Below are 13,171 nucleotides of genomic sequence, written 5' to 3'. Positions count from 1 at the left end.
ATGATTCTAGACTTAAGAACTACCTATACAACAATGAATTCCTTATATTTTTTCCTTAATGATCTAAAAAAATGCACTTCATAAAATTCATTAAAAACATCAATCAATTTTAAATTTTTTAAAAATGCTACTGCCCTTATTATTCATTTCATTTTATTTTCATCCTATTTAATTTATAGAGCGCCTTTAGCCAAAAGGCGCTGAACAAAATATGTCAAAAAGCAGTACAATCACAAGTAAATGTAAACATGGGTAAAAAGCAGGTAGTATCAGGTGGCAAGAGAAGATAGAAGATGAGTTTTTAGATTTGATTGGAAAATACGAAGGTACATGGCAGAACGAAGTGAGAGTGGAAGAGAGTTCCAATGCTTCAGAGCTAGAAGAACAAAGGAACGGAAAAAAGAAGAGGCACAGGGCGGTTTGGGGACAGTTAAGGGCAATACATTCTGAGATCTGAGAGAGTGAGACGGAACATAGAAAAAGAGTATTGACAAACGATAAGGGGGAGCCAGACCATGGGTACATTTGAAGACAATTGAGAGAAAGTGGTAGAGCAGACATGATTCAAAAGGGAGTAGTGAAACACAGAGTAAAGAAGATGTAATAGAATACCGAGCGGATAAAGAAAAACGGAGGCAAATCGCGGAGTTATAAACAGAACAAAGGGTAAGCAGATGTGAAGCAGGGAGACCAAGCAACAGAGATGAACAATAATCAATGTGAGAGAAAAAAACAAGAGAAAAAAGGAGAGGTTCCGTGGCATGAAAAGAGATGTAGGGGCGAGCACGATGAGTTTTGAAAAGTGCATAATGGCAAAAACGAGCAATAGAAGAGATGTCAAGTGAGAGCGAGAGAGAGCGATCAAAAGTAACACTCAAGTTATGTGCAGATGGTGAAAAAGGAAAAGAAGAAGAATGAAAACAGAGAGACGAAGGCGGAAAACTAGGGGAAAGAACAGAACCTCAGTTTTAGAGGGGTTCAGGCAAAGAAAACGAGAAGACATCCACTTCTGAACAGCAGAGAGACAGTTTGAAACAATAGAGCGCAAGGCAGAGTCAAAGGGGGAAAAGAAGAAAAAGATCTGAGTGTCATCTGTGTTCAGAGACAAAGGAAAAGGAAACACTAAAACATCTCCTACTATCCTGCAAGGGACTAACTGGTCTGAGAACTATGCACATGGGGAATGTCTCCCTGCACAATTGTACTTTATCATTTGAAGAATGCTGGGCAGTTTTAATAGGTGGCAATAATGTCACTTGGTATTAGCCACTATACATTTTCTCAAAAAGATATTTTTAGTCAGTGAATCTTGAAATGCTTTGTTTAATACAGAGGGACGGGTTTTATACGAAAATGTGTTTAATATATCAAAATGGTCTGTGATAAACCAAATGCTAAATAAATCAAATTTTAAAAAGATTGAATGAAGAGATAAGAGCAGAGAGAGGAGCGGTATAAAGAGAGAAAAGAAGAGGACCAAGTACAGAGACTTGGGGAACGCCACATAAGAGAGGAAGCGAAGGAGAAGAGTGTCCGGCCCAGGTTACAGCGTAGGACTGTTAAAAAAGATAGGAGTGGAACCATTCAAGAACAGAGCGCGTAATGCCCAGGGTGGAAAGGAAGGATATGAGGAGAGAGTGATCAACAGCATTACACGCTGCAGACAAGTGACGAAGAATAAGACTAGAAGAGAGCTTAGAGTGATGAGGAGAGAGTTAGAGACATGTAAAAGAAAAGTCTCTGTAGAGTGAGAGGAACAGAAGCCAGATTGAAGAGAAGGGAGTGAAGATCTAGATAGCAGGTAACCTGAGCATAGGCCGCATGCTCAAGAATTTTAGAGGGAAATGGCAGAAGTGAGATAGGCCAGAAGTTGTCAGGAATAGATGAGTCAAGGGTAGGTTCTTTCAGGATAGGAAGAATAAGTGCATGCTTAAAAGTGGTCGGAAAACAAGAGTTTGCAAAGGAGGAATGAATAAGCGAGGTCAGATAAAGAAGGAAATGAGGATCGACCTGCGCGATAAGAAAGGAGGGAAGAGGATCAGAAACAGTTATTATTATTAGCAAAGTTGGCCGTCCCCTAAGAATATGATACCAAAATGACAGTACAGACAAATGCAATACTTTGGGCACATAGTGCACAGTTTGTATAATGATATTCGTGATACAATAAACTCTGTGAAATCACTAAATGGGTTGCACTCTAAGAGTTTGTGTTGAGTGTGAGGCAAGAATAATGCATCAGTGCTCATGTGAGGGAAGCACAGCATGCTGTTTGATCCTCCCGGCTTTTGTGTTTCTGCATGCTATGGCACTATGGTCACATGTGTGGGATGCACTGAGGACAGAGCATGCAACACTAGCTAGAGTCACTCCAGGGCTGGACCCTGTCTGTGTAAGGAAAGCTCAGCAAACAGAGAGCATGGCAGCCTGGCACTGGATGGCAGGAGGACTCGGTATGTGGTGGGAGATGAGCGGCTGCCTGACTTTAGCACACACATAAGAAACCTAAATGCACGCATAGTCATAGTTCCCAACTTACCTCTCTTTGGGGGGTTCAATCACATTTTTACACTCATGTTTCATCCAAAATGACTATTTTCCCTCTGGTAAGCCTCTGAGATAATCCTCCCTTCCAATGCCGTTCAAAGAAAAATGAATGTTGATGGCCCTCGTCTCTACTTTGTAAGTTAAGGGCAGAGGCATAGACAGGGTATGGCCTGAGCAGGCAAGGCCATCTTAAACTATGTAAATGCCTGCTAAGCAGCGCTGTGTGGGCATTTACAGATGTTAATGTCACTGCTGTGGGCCCAACAACATTAGCTGCAGGCCTCACTTGTTCGACAATCCTGGCCACGCCTCTGGTGATGGGTACATTGCATGAGCACCTTATCCCCCAGCCCATTCTGCACTCTCCAAACAGTGTTTACTGGAAACACCCAGGTGGCAAAGAAAATAAGTGCACAAAAAAGTAACAAACACGTCCATAAAAACAAATGTCTCTGCTCCTTTATGAAAATGTCTTGCGATTCATACAAAAAGCACAAAGTCAGGGGAGAGTTGTACATGAACACCCAGATCAGAAATGTCTCTGGCAAGACGAATCTCCTTCAGTTGCATGTTGTAATTTCACTGTTTTCATTAGCAATAGAAAGTTCTGGTTCTTCTTTGACGTCAGAGCACTTTCTGGTTTGGCAGCATTGCTGGCAATTGGCTGGAGTTCAGAAGCGCGCTCCCAGATGGCAGGCCGAGATGCAGTGCAGAGTGCTTCACACCTCTAGAAGTTTCCCAAGCGAGGAGATTTCAATGATACTTTGAGGGGAGCTATGGATTGGCTGCAGCCACTTGCTCTAACCAAATGTGACAAGGTCAGTAGGCTGACATTGTCGAGAGGGAATGAGAACTCCTCCCAGCTTGATGTGGGAGGCCTACCAGGGTGGAAGCCAGAGCCATTCCCAGTGAGGGGAGGTGGTCATTGGGAGGGCCCCTTCCCAAAGGGCCTACATGTGTCTGGGGATCTCCACTCTTAATCACCACAGACTTTAGCATGAAGATTCTGGTTGGTCTCTTTCTTTTCATTTCAAGCATCTTCAGAAACTAGCATTCTCAGTGGATCACCCGCTATGCGACAACCCACCAGAGCCGCCCACAGGACATCTCCTGTGAAGACAACCCAAACAACCCCAGGAGAAAGGGAACCTCTAGACTGCACAGCGGCAACTGTATGCGGCAGCGAGGAGCACTACACACTGCCTGCTGATACAACTCTACATATAGATAGAGCAGCCATGTCATGGCTCGACTCCATGACATGGACTTTAGCATACTGCTCACATGGAGGTTAGCACAGGGTGGCTCCTGGACACAAGCAGGAGTCACTTACTTACCTTTAATTTCACTGCAGCACAGCTCTCTGGCATGAACTGGAACATTTCTCAAAGCCAGCCACCATTTACCAAGCTCAACTGACTTGTGAGGCAGAAAGTGGAGGGCTTAGCACCCTTTTTATGTGTTCTCCTGTAAGTAACACCTTCCAGGCAGAGAGGAGGAGACATGATTGGCTGGGAGAATCAGTGGGAGAGGACCAATGAGAGTAGGAAGGGGAGGATAAAGCTGGGAAACGGAAACAGGAAGGTTGTTCTTGTGAGGTCAAAGCAGGTGGCAGGCCAAGAGAACAGAGGGAGGAAGATGGTGGACAGGAGTGTTAAGGTGATTTTCACAAAAGGTGAGGTGTTGGTTGGTAAGGGAAATTGGCACTTTGTCGCAAATGTGTGTTTTAGGCGGATGCTTGAGAGTGTTAGGGAAAGAGTAGAGTGTGGGGTGGAATAGTAGGGGATAGGAGAGGGAAAAGTAGTAGTGGTGTGGAGAGGGGAGAGGAGAGGTAGTGTGGAGAGGGGGTAGTAGTAATGGTGTGAAGAAGGGAGAGGAGACTTAGTGGAGAGAGGGGTTATTAGTAATGGTGTGAAGCAGGAGAGTAGTAGTGTTGTGGAGAGGGGAGAGTGGGTGTGGTGTAGAGAGAGGAGAGTGGTAGTCGTGTGGAGAGGAGAGAGTAATGGTCACAGTGGGAGTAGTAGGGGAGAGTAAAATAAGAGGGTGATGATGGAGAGAGAGAGGCAAGACGCACGGAGAGAGGGAGGACAAGGTGGATGGAGATAGAGAGAGGACAGTACTTGTAGGAAGGGAGAGTGACAGGAAAACACTGGAAGAGGCGCATCAGGGCATGAATAGAAGAAGATGGGGCCTGGAGTGTCTGGAAGACAGCCCCACAATCCCTAGAATTAATTTCTGATAGAGTAGGTCACATCTAGAAAGTCCCAGAAGAAGTTACATAGATTAAACAGTTGCCTTTAGACCCTCATCACCAGCCAGCTAGAAAACAGTAAGAATCAATTAGTAGCTACTAACCTGGACAGTAGTGACACCTGGGTTAGGGAGGGCTTTGCTGATTTTAGACAACTAGGGAGAAAGGGACCGCCCTTAGCGGCACATTCAGCAAAGCTAATGAAAACCCTTGAAATGTTTTTGGCAGTTGGTGTGTTATTAAGGCCATCTGCGACACATGGTGTCATCGTGGGATTGTACACACCCTTATACAGAGATTGCCCACAGCCAAAGAAAATACTGCCGGTAGGAACACTAACTAGGACGGCTTGAGTTTCCACCTGGGTAACCCCCAGGACTGTGGTGTGTGATCTGTACGGGGATGAAGGAGTGATCATTCCACCATGGAGCACATCCCTGGTCAGGACTGGGTTGAAAGTGGAGATCCCAGCGGTGACATATGGAAGAATTGTCCTGAAATTTGGATTGGCCTATACACACTTAATAGAGAAAGGTGCTGGCGTAATTGATAGAGATTAATGATGAGAGGTGAAAATAGTCCTCTCAGCCTCTGGAACCTTTACTACATCAGATGTATGTCTGTACTTCCCCTGCATTCACTTCCCCTGCATTAATTTAGTCACATTGCGCCCGGCTACTTAATGAGTTTGGCGCGCAATACCAAATAAATAAACAAACAAACAACCAAACAAACATTTACCTCTCCTGTCTGCTTTTAGAACAAGCTCAGATAACTTGGTGTCAGAAGCAAAAAGCTGGACTTCAAATACGCCTCACTTTGTTGACAAGAAGGCACTACTATATTGAGTTGATGTAAATCCAAAAGGCAAAGACACTAACATCTACCAACTGTTTATGGCGAGCAGTTTTTAAGGGCGGTTCTGCAGTTGGCCCTCTCCAACCTGACATCACGGCACCTGGGATTCGAGACAACCCAATAGACTCTTTTCAGCAGGTTCTGTTGGCCCAGGTTATACACAGAGGTCAAATACTGCTATGCCACCTGTCCCATCTGGCAAAAGACACCTCCGGATAAGGTACCCCGATCCCTACTGCAGCCATTGCTAATCATAGAAGTGCCCTTGTACAGGATTGGCATGGACATAGTTGGGCCCTAGGAAACATTGCAGTGTAGAAATTGCTACTTCATTTTAATACTAGACTACGCAACTCAACGTCCAGAGACCTTTCCAAGGCCATCCTCAAGGTTCTCATACCTTTTTCCCGGGTGGGATTCCCTGGTAAAATCCTGACTGGCCAGCGCAATAGTTTCATGTAAATTCAATTTGTGAGACATGAAGGCCTTGATGAACATTAAAAGCCTCTTGACCTCGATATGCCATCCCAAGACCAATGGTCTTATGGAACAATTCAATTTGACCCAAAAACAGATCCTACAAAGACTTGTTGCCAAAAACTGGAGAAACTGGGATGATTTGATCCCTTGGCCCTTGTTTGCAATCCGGTAAACACCACAATCCTCCACAGGCTTCTCAAAATTTAAATTGGTGTATAGCAGGAACCCCAATGATGTACTTGACATCATGAAGGAGAATGGGAAGGACCAGGCAATAGCAGACAAGCGGCCATGCAATAGTGCAGAACACAAATGAATATATGGAGAAAGTGAGGAGTCTGGTCAGAGCCCACCTGCAGGATTCCCAACATGGACAAGAAAAAGCATTAACAAAGACACCAGACTGTGTACCTTTTATGTTGGGATGGAATTGCCTGCCACCCCCAAAACAAACTATTAACTAGATGGCATGGGCCATACATCGTGACAGTGGCTGTATCTCATCTCACCTACAAGGTGAGACAAGCTGATGCATATAAGCCATTCCATTTCTATCATGTGAACAAACCGAAAGCGTGGAGGGAGAACAGTAATCTGCAACTCTTGCCTCTGTATGCCAACAACACCTGAGAGACTCCTCTACCAATAGAAGTTCCCAGAGTCACCATGCCGGTTGGTCTCCACACATCCAACTACCAAGAACTAGCCTGATTGCTAAGGAAATACCAGGACGTGTTTGCCCCGAAACCAGGGCGCATAAAAGCCGGTCAAGTGGCACAGCGAGTAGAGCGCTCGCTTTGACATCCGTGCAGAGCCTGCTAGCACAGGTTCGAATCCCGGCGCGGCCAAACTCAGCCTTTCATCCTTCCGAGGTCGATAAATAAGCACCACACACCGTGGGTAATAATAAGCAGCGCTCAGATACATGCGGGTTCGTAGCGCTATATAAATGCCAAATTATTATTATAAAAAGAATGTTTAAAAAAATCCAGACAACACCAGAAAAGCATATTGCGCCTTACCTTAAACCTTATCAGTTGCTGAAGTGACAAAACAAATAATCAAAGAAGAAAATAAGAACATGCTGTACCTCAGTGTAATCCAGAGGTCACGTAGCAAATGGTCTTCACCAACAGTCCTCATCCCCAAACAAGACAATACATGGAGATTCTGCATTGAATTCAGACGTCTCAATTAAATCTTGAAATTTGATATTTATCTGATGCTAAAATCGATTAGTTTGTGGAGACGCTGGAGAAGGCAAAATTCATCTGAACCTTAGACCTGACCAAGTCCTACTGGCAGATTCCCCCTTAGGAAGAAGCCAAACCTAAAACCATAATTTCGACACCAGAAGTGTTTTTTTCAATTACTGGTACTCCCCTTTGGCCTTCACAAAGCACCTGACCAAGTCCTAGCGCCATGCCGCACATTTTCTGGGGCATATCTCAATGTTATTGGTGTGTGTAGTTCAACCTGGGATGGTCATCTAAATCACGTAACCACTGTGTGTGACCATCCGTGGAAGTCCCTTCTTACTGCCAATCCAGTCAAATGTCATCTGGCCCAATCCTTCATAAAGCGCCTCGGGTTCCATGAAGGGAATCGGCAAGTACTACCAAACAAGTTAAAGTGGAGGCAGTAGTAAAAGCTCCAAGACCCATCACCAAAAGAGACATCGGTGCCTTTTTAAGCATTGTGGGCCTTTACAGGAGGTTCATCCCCAATTTGTCAGAGCGAGCCGATCAGAAATCGATAAACTAGTCAATGCTCAGCCCACAACATCATCAAATGGGATCAAGAAGCCTTCAATAGCCTTAAGAACGCTCTCTGTAAGTGCTCAGTGTTGAGCATGCCATATTTCAGCAAAGAATTAACCTTACAAACACATGCCCTATCCATTGGCCTGGGCACAGTATTGTCAAAAATACAGGCTGGAGAAGAGAAACATATAAAGGTCATCAGCAGGAAGCTCTTCCCAAGAGAAAAAAAACTACTCAGTGGTAGAACTGGAATGTCTAGCAATAAAGTGGCCTGTGTCTAGCCTGAGATATTACCTGACAGGTTGCCAGTTTAAGCTTGTCGCAGATCATGCCCCATTGGTCTGGATGAACTGAAATAGACTATAACCTCGGTGTTCTGTGATGGTTATTGACCCAACAGCCTTACTCCCTCTGAGTCAAACAAAGGGTTGAGACCAAGCAAGCAAATGTTGATTTCCTGTTCCGATATCCCCAGGTAGCTAGTGGCCCAGGGGATAAGGAGGGAGGTTCGTGTTCCTGTCCCCTCTCTAAGTGCTTATATGTGTCTGGCCAGTACCACTCGTAACCACCTCATAACTCAGCATAAAGATGCTGGTCAGTCTCTTTCTTCTCATTTTAGGAAACTACATATATCAGCATTCCCAGAGGATTGCCCACAATGTAACAGCCCACCAGAGCCTCCCATGGGACATCTCCTGTCAAGTCAACCCCTGCAACACAGGAAGAAAAAGAACCATTAAACAGCACAGTGGCAACAGTATGCGGCAGCGAGGAGCACTTCACGCCACCAGCATACCTAACTCTACACAGCAATAGAGCAGCCATGGCATGGCTCCATGACAAGGACTCTAGCATACCCATCACATGCAGTTATGTCACGGAGCGGCTCTCAGATACGAAGAGTACTCAACAACTTACCTGTAATTGTGCCGCAGCGTGGCTCCCTGACATAAGCTTGAAGATTGCTCAATGCGGGCCGCCATTAAGTGGGCTCAGCAAAACCAGGAGGAAGAAGGGTGAGGTGCTTAGCTCCACTTTCATGTGTTCTCCTGTATGTCACACCTCCCGGGGAGGGAAGAGCAGATAGGATTGGCCTGGAGAACCAGTGGGGAAGGAACATTGGGAGAAGGAGCGGGAGGATAAAGCTGGGAGCAGGAAAAAGGAAGGTGTGGGTTGATGGGCTGTGGTCGGGCGAGGAGGAGACAGCATACCAAGAGACCAGAAGGATGAAAGACAGGAGTGCAGAAGCAATTTTCAGAAAAGGTGAGGTGTTGGTTGGTAAGAGAAAGTGGTACTGTGTTGTGAATGTGTGTGTAAGGTGGCTGGGTGAGAGTGTTAGCACCTGGGTCAGGGAGCGTTTTCCTAGTTGTATGTGTGGGAGAAAGGGTCAGCCCTTAGTTCCCCATTCAATCCATTCAAGAACACGAACTGTCTTTAGGAGGCCGTCTGTGGCACACGTGATTGGTTCTGCTCACTTAATGCTGACAGCAAGGTCACGCTTCAATGGCCTCTCCTGTCAGTGGGACACAGATCTTTCCTGGATGATTCTAATGAGGTTATAGTAACCAGGTGAGATCACTTGCCCCTTGCCAATCCCCTTGCTACTCCAAACTTGCTTCTTCCCATCACAGCCAAAGGGATCAATTCTATGGCTTTTCTTCATTACCATCTGCATGGACCCTCTGTGAGATCTGCTTGCTAGCCCATGCCTCATCATGCACCAGCATGCTGACCACGCACTATAACATCTCAAAGAGCCATCCTCCACCTGATGGACTGCCTCGTTGCACTCGAAGACTGGGTGTCTTTCCTTTCTTGAAAACTGTATCCCACAAAAACGGAGGTTCTTCTGGTATCTTACTCCGTGTTTTGTTCTTTTATTCAGGATTAAAGGTCCTCTGACTCTCTCTTGCTTAGGCATCACCTTTTCCTTGGTGTTCCCTGCTTCATCGTAGGCCTTTTCGCTTGATTCAAATCTTAATTAGGGGTCATGTTACACAAATGATGAGATCTTACTCGGATATAGAAGTTCAGGCACATTGCACCTATTTCGATTTCTTTTCACCGGGTACTGCAATGAGGTCACCTGGTTTTTCCCTAGAAATGGAGGCTGTGTTACTCTGGGGGCAATGGAGAGCCGAGTGCTGTGTGCCGCGATCCCTTGGTACGGAATACAGAGGACCACCCTTCCTCCAAAGCCCAGCCAGCTCTTCCCTGGGCCAGCTGATAGCGCAACCCGTGCCACAATCACCAAAAAGAGCCCACGTCATTCAAGGGGACATGGTTCTTATGAGAGCGGGTAATTATGGCATATCACTGACTCCCCAAGTCTTCCCCACAGCAGGAGGGAGAAAACCCTGAAGAAATAAATAAAAAAAACCCGCACAAAAATGCTGACATGAGAGAAATACATTCACAGACTAACAGGGGAGCCATAGCACTGATCAGGGATCGACCATGGCTGCTCTGCCTGATCCCAACATGGAGTACAGAGTTCTACTAGCTTTGGACAGTAGCACCTTTGGCATGGGCCAACTGCTATTACTGAATCGCGCACATCATCTGTACACAGACGGGAGTAGATGGCAGGCACATGGGGAGATGGAACAAGTAGAGATAGAAATATCATGAAGCAAAATCCTAACGGGAAACGAACCCGTGAAAGAGATCATACCTTAGGACAGTCCCTCCAACAGCAAATATGTAAAGAGAAGTAGTAACCTTGCGAAGTTGAGGCTGTTAGGATGCCGTTCGAAAGAGAGGGAGTGTTGCTATATTGCCGAGAAATGGAGAAGCAGGGCAGCACAAACTTTGCTGGCCAAACATTGGCAGGGCCAGGTAAGCTACAGCCTATAGCAGGCCAGGTTCAAGAGACAGACTAGACTAGGTGGCCTGCTGAGAACCTGGGCCCAGAATGCAATGAGGATCAAGCCCTAAGAGGAAGTGCTCATAGAAAGCCAGCTGTAGCAGGTACAGGCTCACAGCCCAACTAAGATAACCCTGCAACCCCTTGAGAACTCAAGAAGAGAAGCGGGGTAGAAAATCCTACCCAGATATGCCTGGGGATGGAGGAGAATTCCCGCCCATAGTAGCCAACAGAAAATTCTAGGACAAGAGGGATGCAATACATAGCTTGCCCGGGAAAGCCGTCTGAGGTCCGTCGCCTCATCCACAGGATAAAGACAAAGATAAAGACAGAAGGGGCGATATTGATAAAGAAGTGTGCTATGGCGCTTACAAATCTCTGTGACCATAGGGAACCAGAAAACCCTGTCCTGGGAGGGCACGCAGGATTTTCGTAACTAGAAAAGGCATTGGGCTCTGGACATCAGGTCCTTCTTGAGTAGACTTTCCCATTGAACTTGCTATACTGTGTTCCTTCCTCTCAGTGAACCTGCTTTGTACCACCTTCCTCCCACATTTTGATTAGAATATCCTTTTAGAGTTTTTGCTAAACTCAATAGGCATTCCACCCAGCCCACTCCTTATTCAGAAGCTAGGGAGAAGGAGAAAATGAGCTGTGGGGAGAATACCTGTCAAGAGGAGGGGAACTTTCCCGAAGACAATAGGGACAGACCAACCCCAGGGTTACCCTTTACTCGGGGGTGGCCATTATTTTATTTTTTATTTTTTTATTTTACTTGTTACAATTTACAAAAAATGTTTACAAGAAAAGAAAAACAGAATAGAGAATGTGATTCTCAACTCCCTCATTCCCTTCTCTTCTTCTAATAGATTATTCCTTAAATCCAAAATCAAACAAACAGTTTCTTCAAAATCACAGCCCACGACCTGGTTCCAGTTTATAGTCTTGGAGCTTCAAGTTCATAAAGAACTGGGCAACCGCTATCACATGACTGGTTTTATCCCCCTCTATTAAGCGGTTCCACCAATCCTCTTTGTCGCACGTTCTTGACTCCCTGAGTAAATAACCCAAGTGTGCCATTCTCAACCTTGACAGGGATGTACACGATAGTAATAAGTGCCGGAGTGTTTCTGTTTGCGTCTTGTTTTTACAAAACCGGCAACTAGTGTCCAATGTTAATTTCCTTATAGTTCTGATCTCATTCGTTGGTAAGAGATTCATTCGTGTCTTACTTGAGAATTTCTTTAGGTATTTTGGTAAGTCATTTAGGCCTCGTGTTGTTGTTAGCAAATGGCTTATCAGTTTACTTCTCTGGTCCAGTGATGTAGTCCGTATCCAATCTTGTTCCCGCATTTTTTGTTTTACTTTGTTCGGGTTTTGAATGAGTTCTTCTTCAGAACTGTTTATTTCTGCAAGGATTTTTTGATGTTGTTTCATCCAGAGCATCAGGATTTTACTTTTCTGATCTTTAATTTCCGTGTGGATGATGGACATTACGTTCGGACAATTTTTGGTCAGGGACTTCCTGTATAACATTAATGAGTTTCTAGCAACCATCGATTCCAATGATTGCAAGCAGAGTTCCTGACGTATAGTCTTTACCGGTGTTGATAGCGGTAAGTTCAGCGTGTTTTTCCAAAACAGGCCTTCTAAACGTTTCCAGAAATCTTGCGGTATAGACAGCATTGCATCCGCGCCATAAATCAGAGAAGGAACCACCTTTCCTTTGTAGAATTGGGTCAGTGGGATTGCTGTAAATCGACCAAATCTTCTGTCAATTACTTTTGCCTGACTTGCCAGTTTTCTTGCCTTTTCCAAGTGGTGGAGTTGCATTGGATGCTCTTGTTTGTTATTACTAAGGATTACCCCCAGATATTTAAATGTCTTCACTTGTTCTATCTTCTCCCTTTCCAGGGACCAGCTAAAGGTCTCAATGCGGGTGTTTTGTTTCTCCATAGTCATGACTTTGGTTTTGGCCTTATTGATCTCTAAGTTGTTCTTCTTTATATAAATCGGCAATTCATTTAATTGACGTTGGAGGCCAATTGGGGTATAATCCATCAAAATGAGATCATCTGCATAAAGCAATCTCGGTATCTTAACCTTCCCTACTGTTGGGGGGAAAGACCGGAACTCCTGATCGCTTTCTTCAATATCCCATAGGTATGAGTTAAACAGTGTTGGTGCAAGAGGGCACCCTTGTTTCACTCGTCTTGCCATTGGAATTAACTCAGATAACAATCCCCCTTGGTTTAAATGCACTCTAATGGAAGTGTCTTGATGAAGGGCTCTAATAGGCCCTAAAATGCTTTCCGGGCAATTTCTTGTTGTTAATTTCTCCCAAAGAATTTCACGATTGACCTGGTCAAAAGCCTGGACCAGGTCAATGAAAGCAAGATGGATCTT

This window comes from Ambystoma mexicanum, chromosome 3q, assembly GCF_040938575.1.
Source record: "Ambystoma mexicanum isolate Mex_15411 chromosome 3q, UKY_AmexF1_1, whole genome shotgun sequence".
Taxonomy (NCBI): domain Eukaryota; kingdom Metazoa; phylum Chordata; class Amphibia; order Caudata; family Ambystomatidae; genus Ambystoma; species Ambystoma mexicanum.
Note: the sequence above shows the minus strand (reverse complement) of the source record.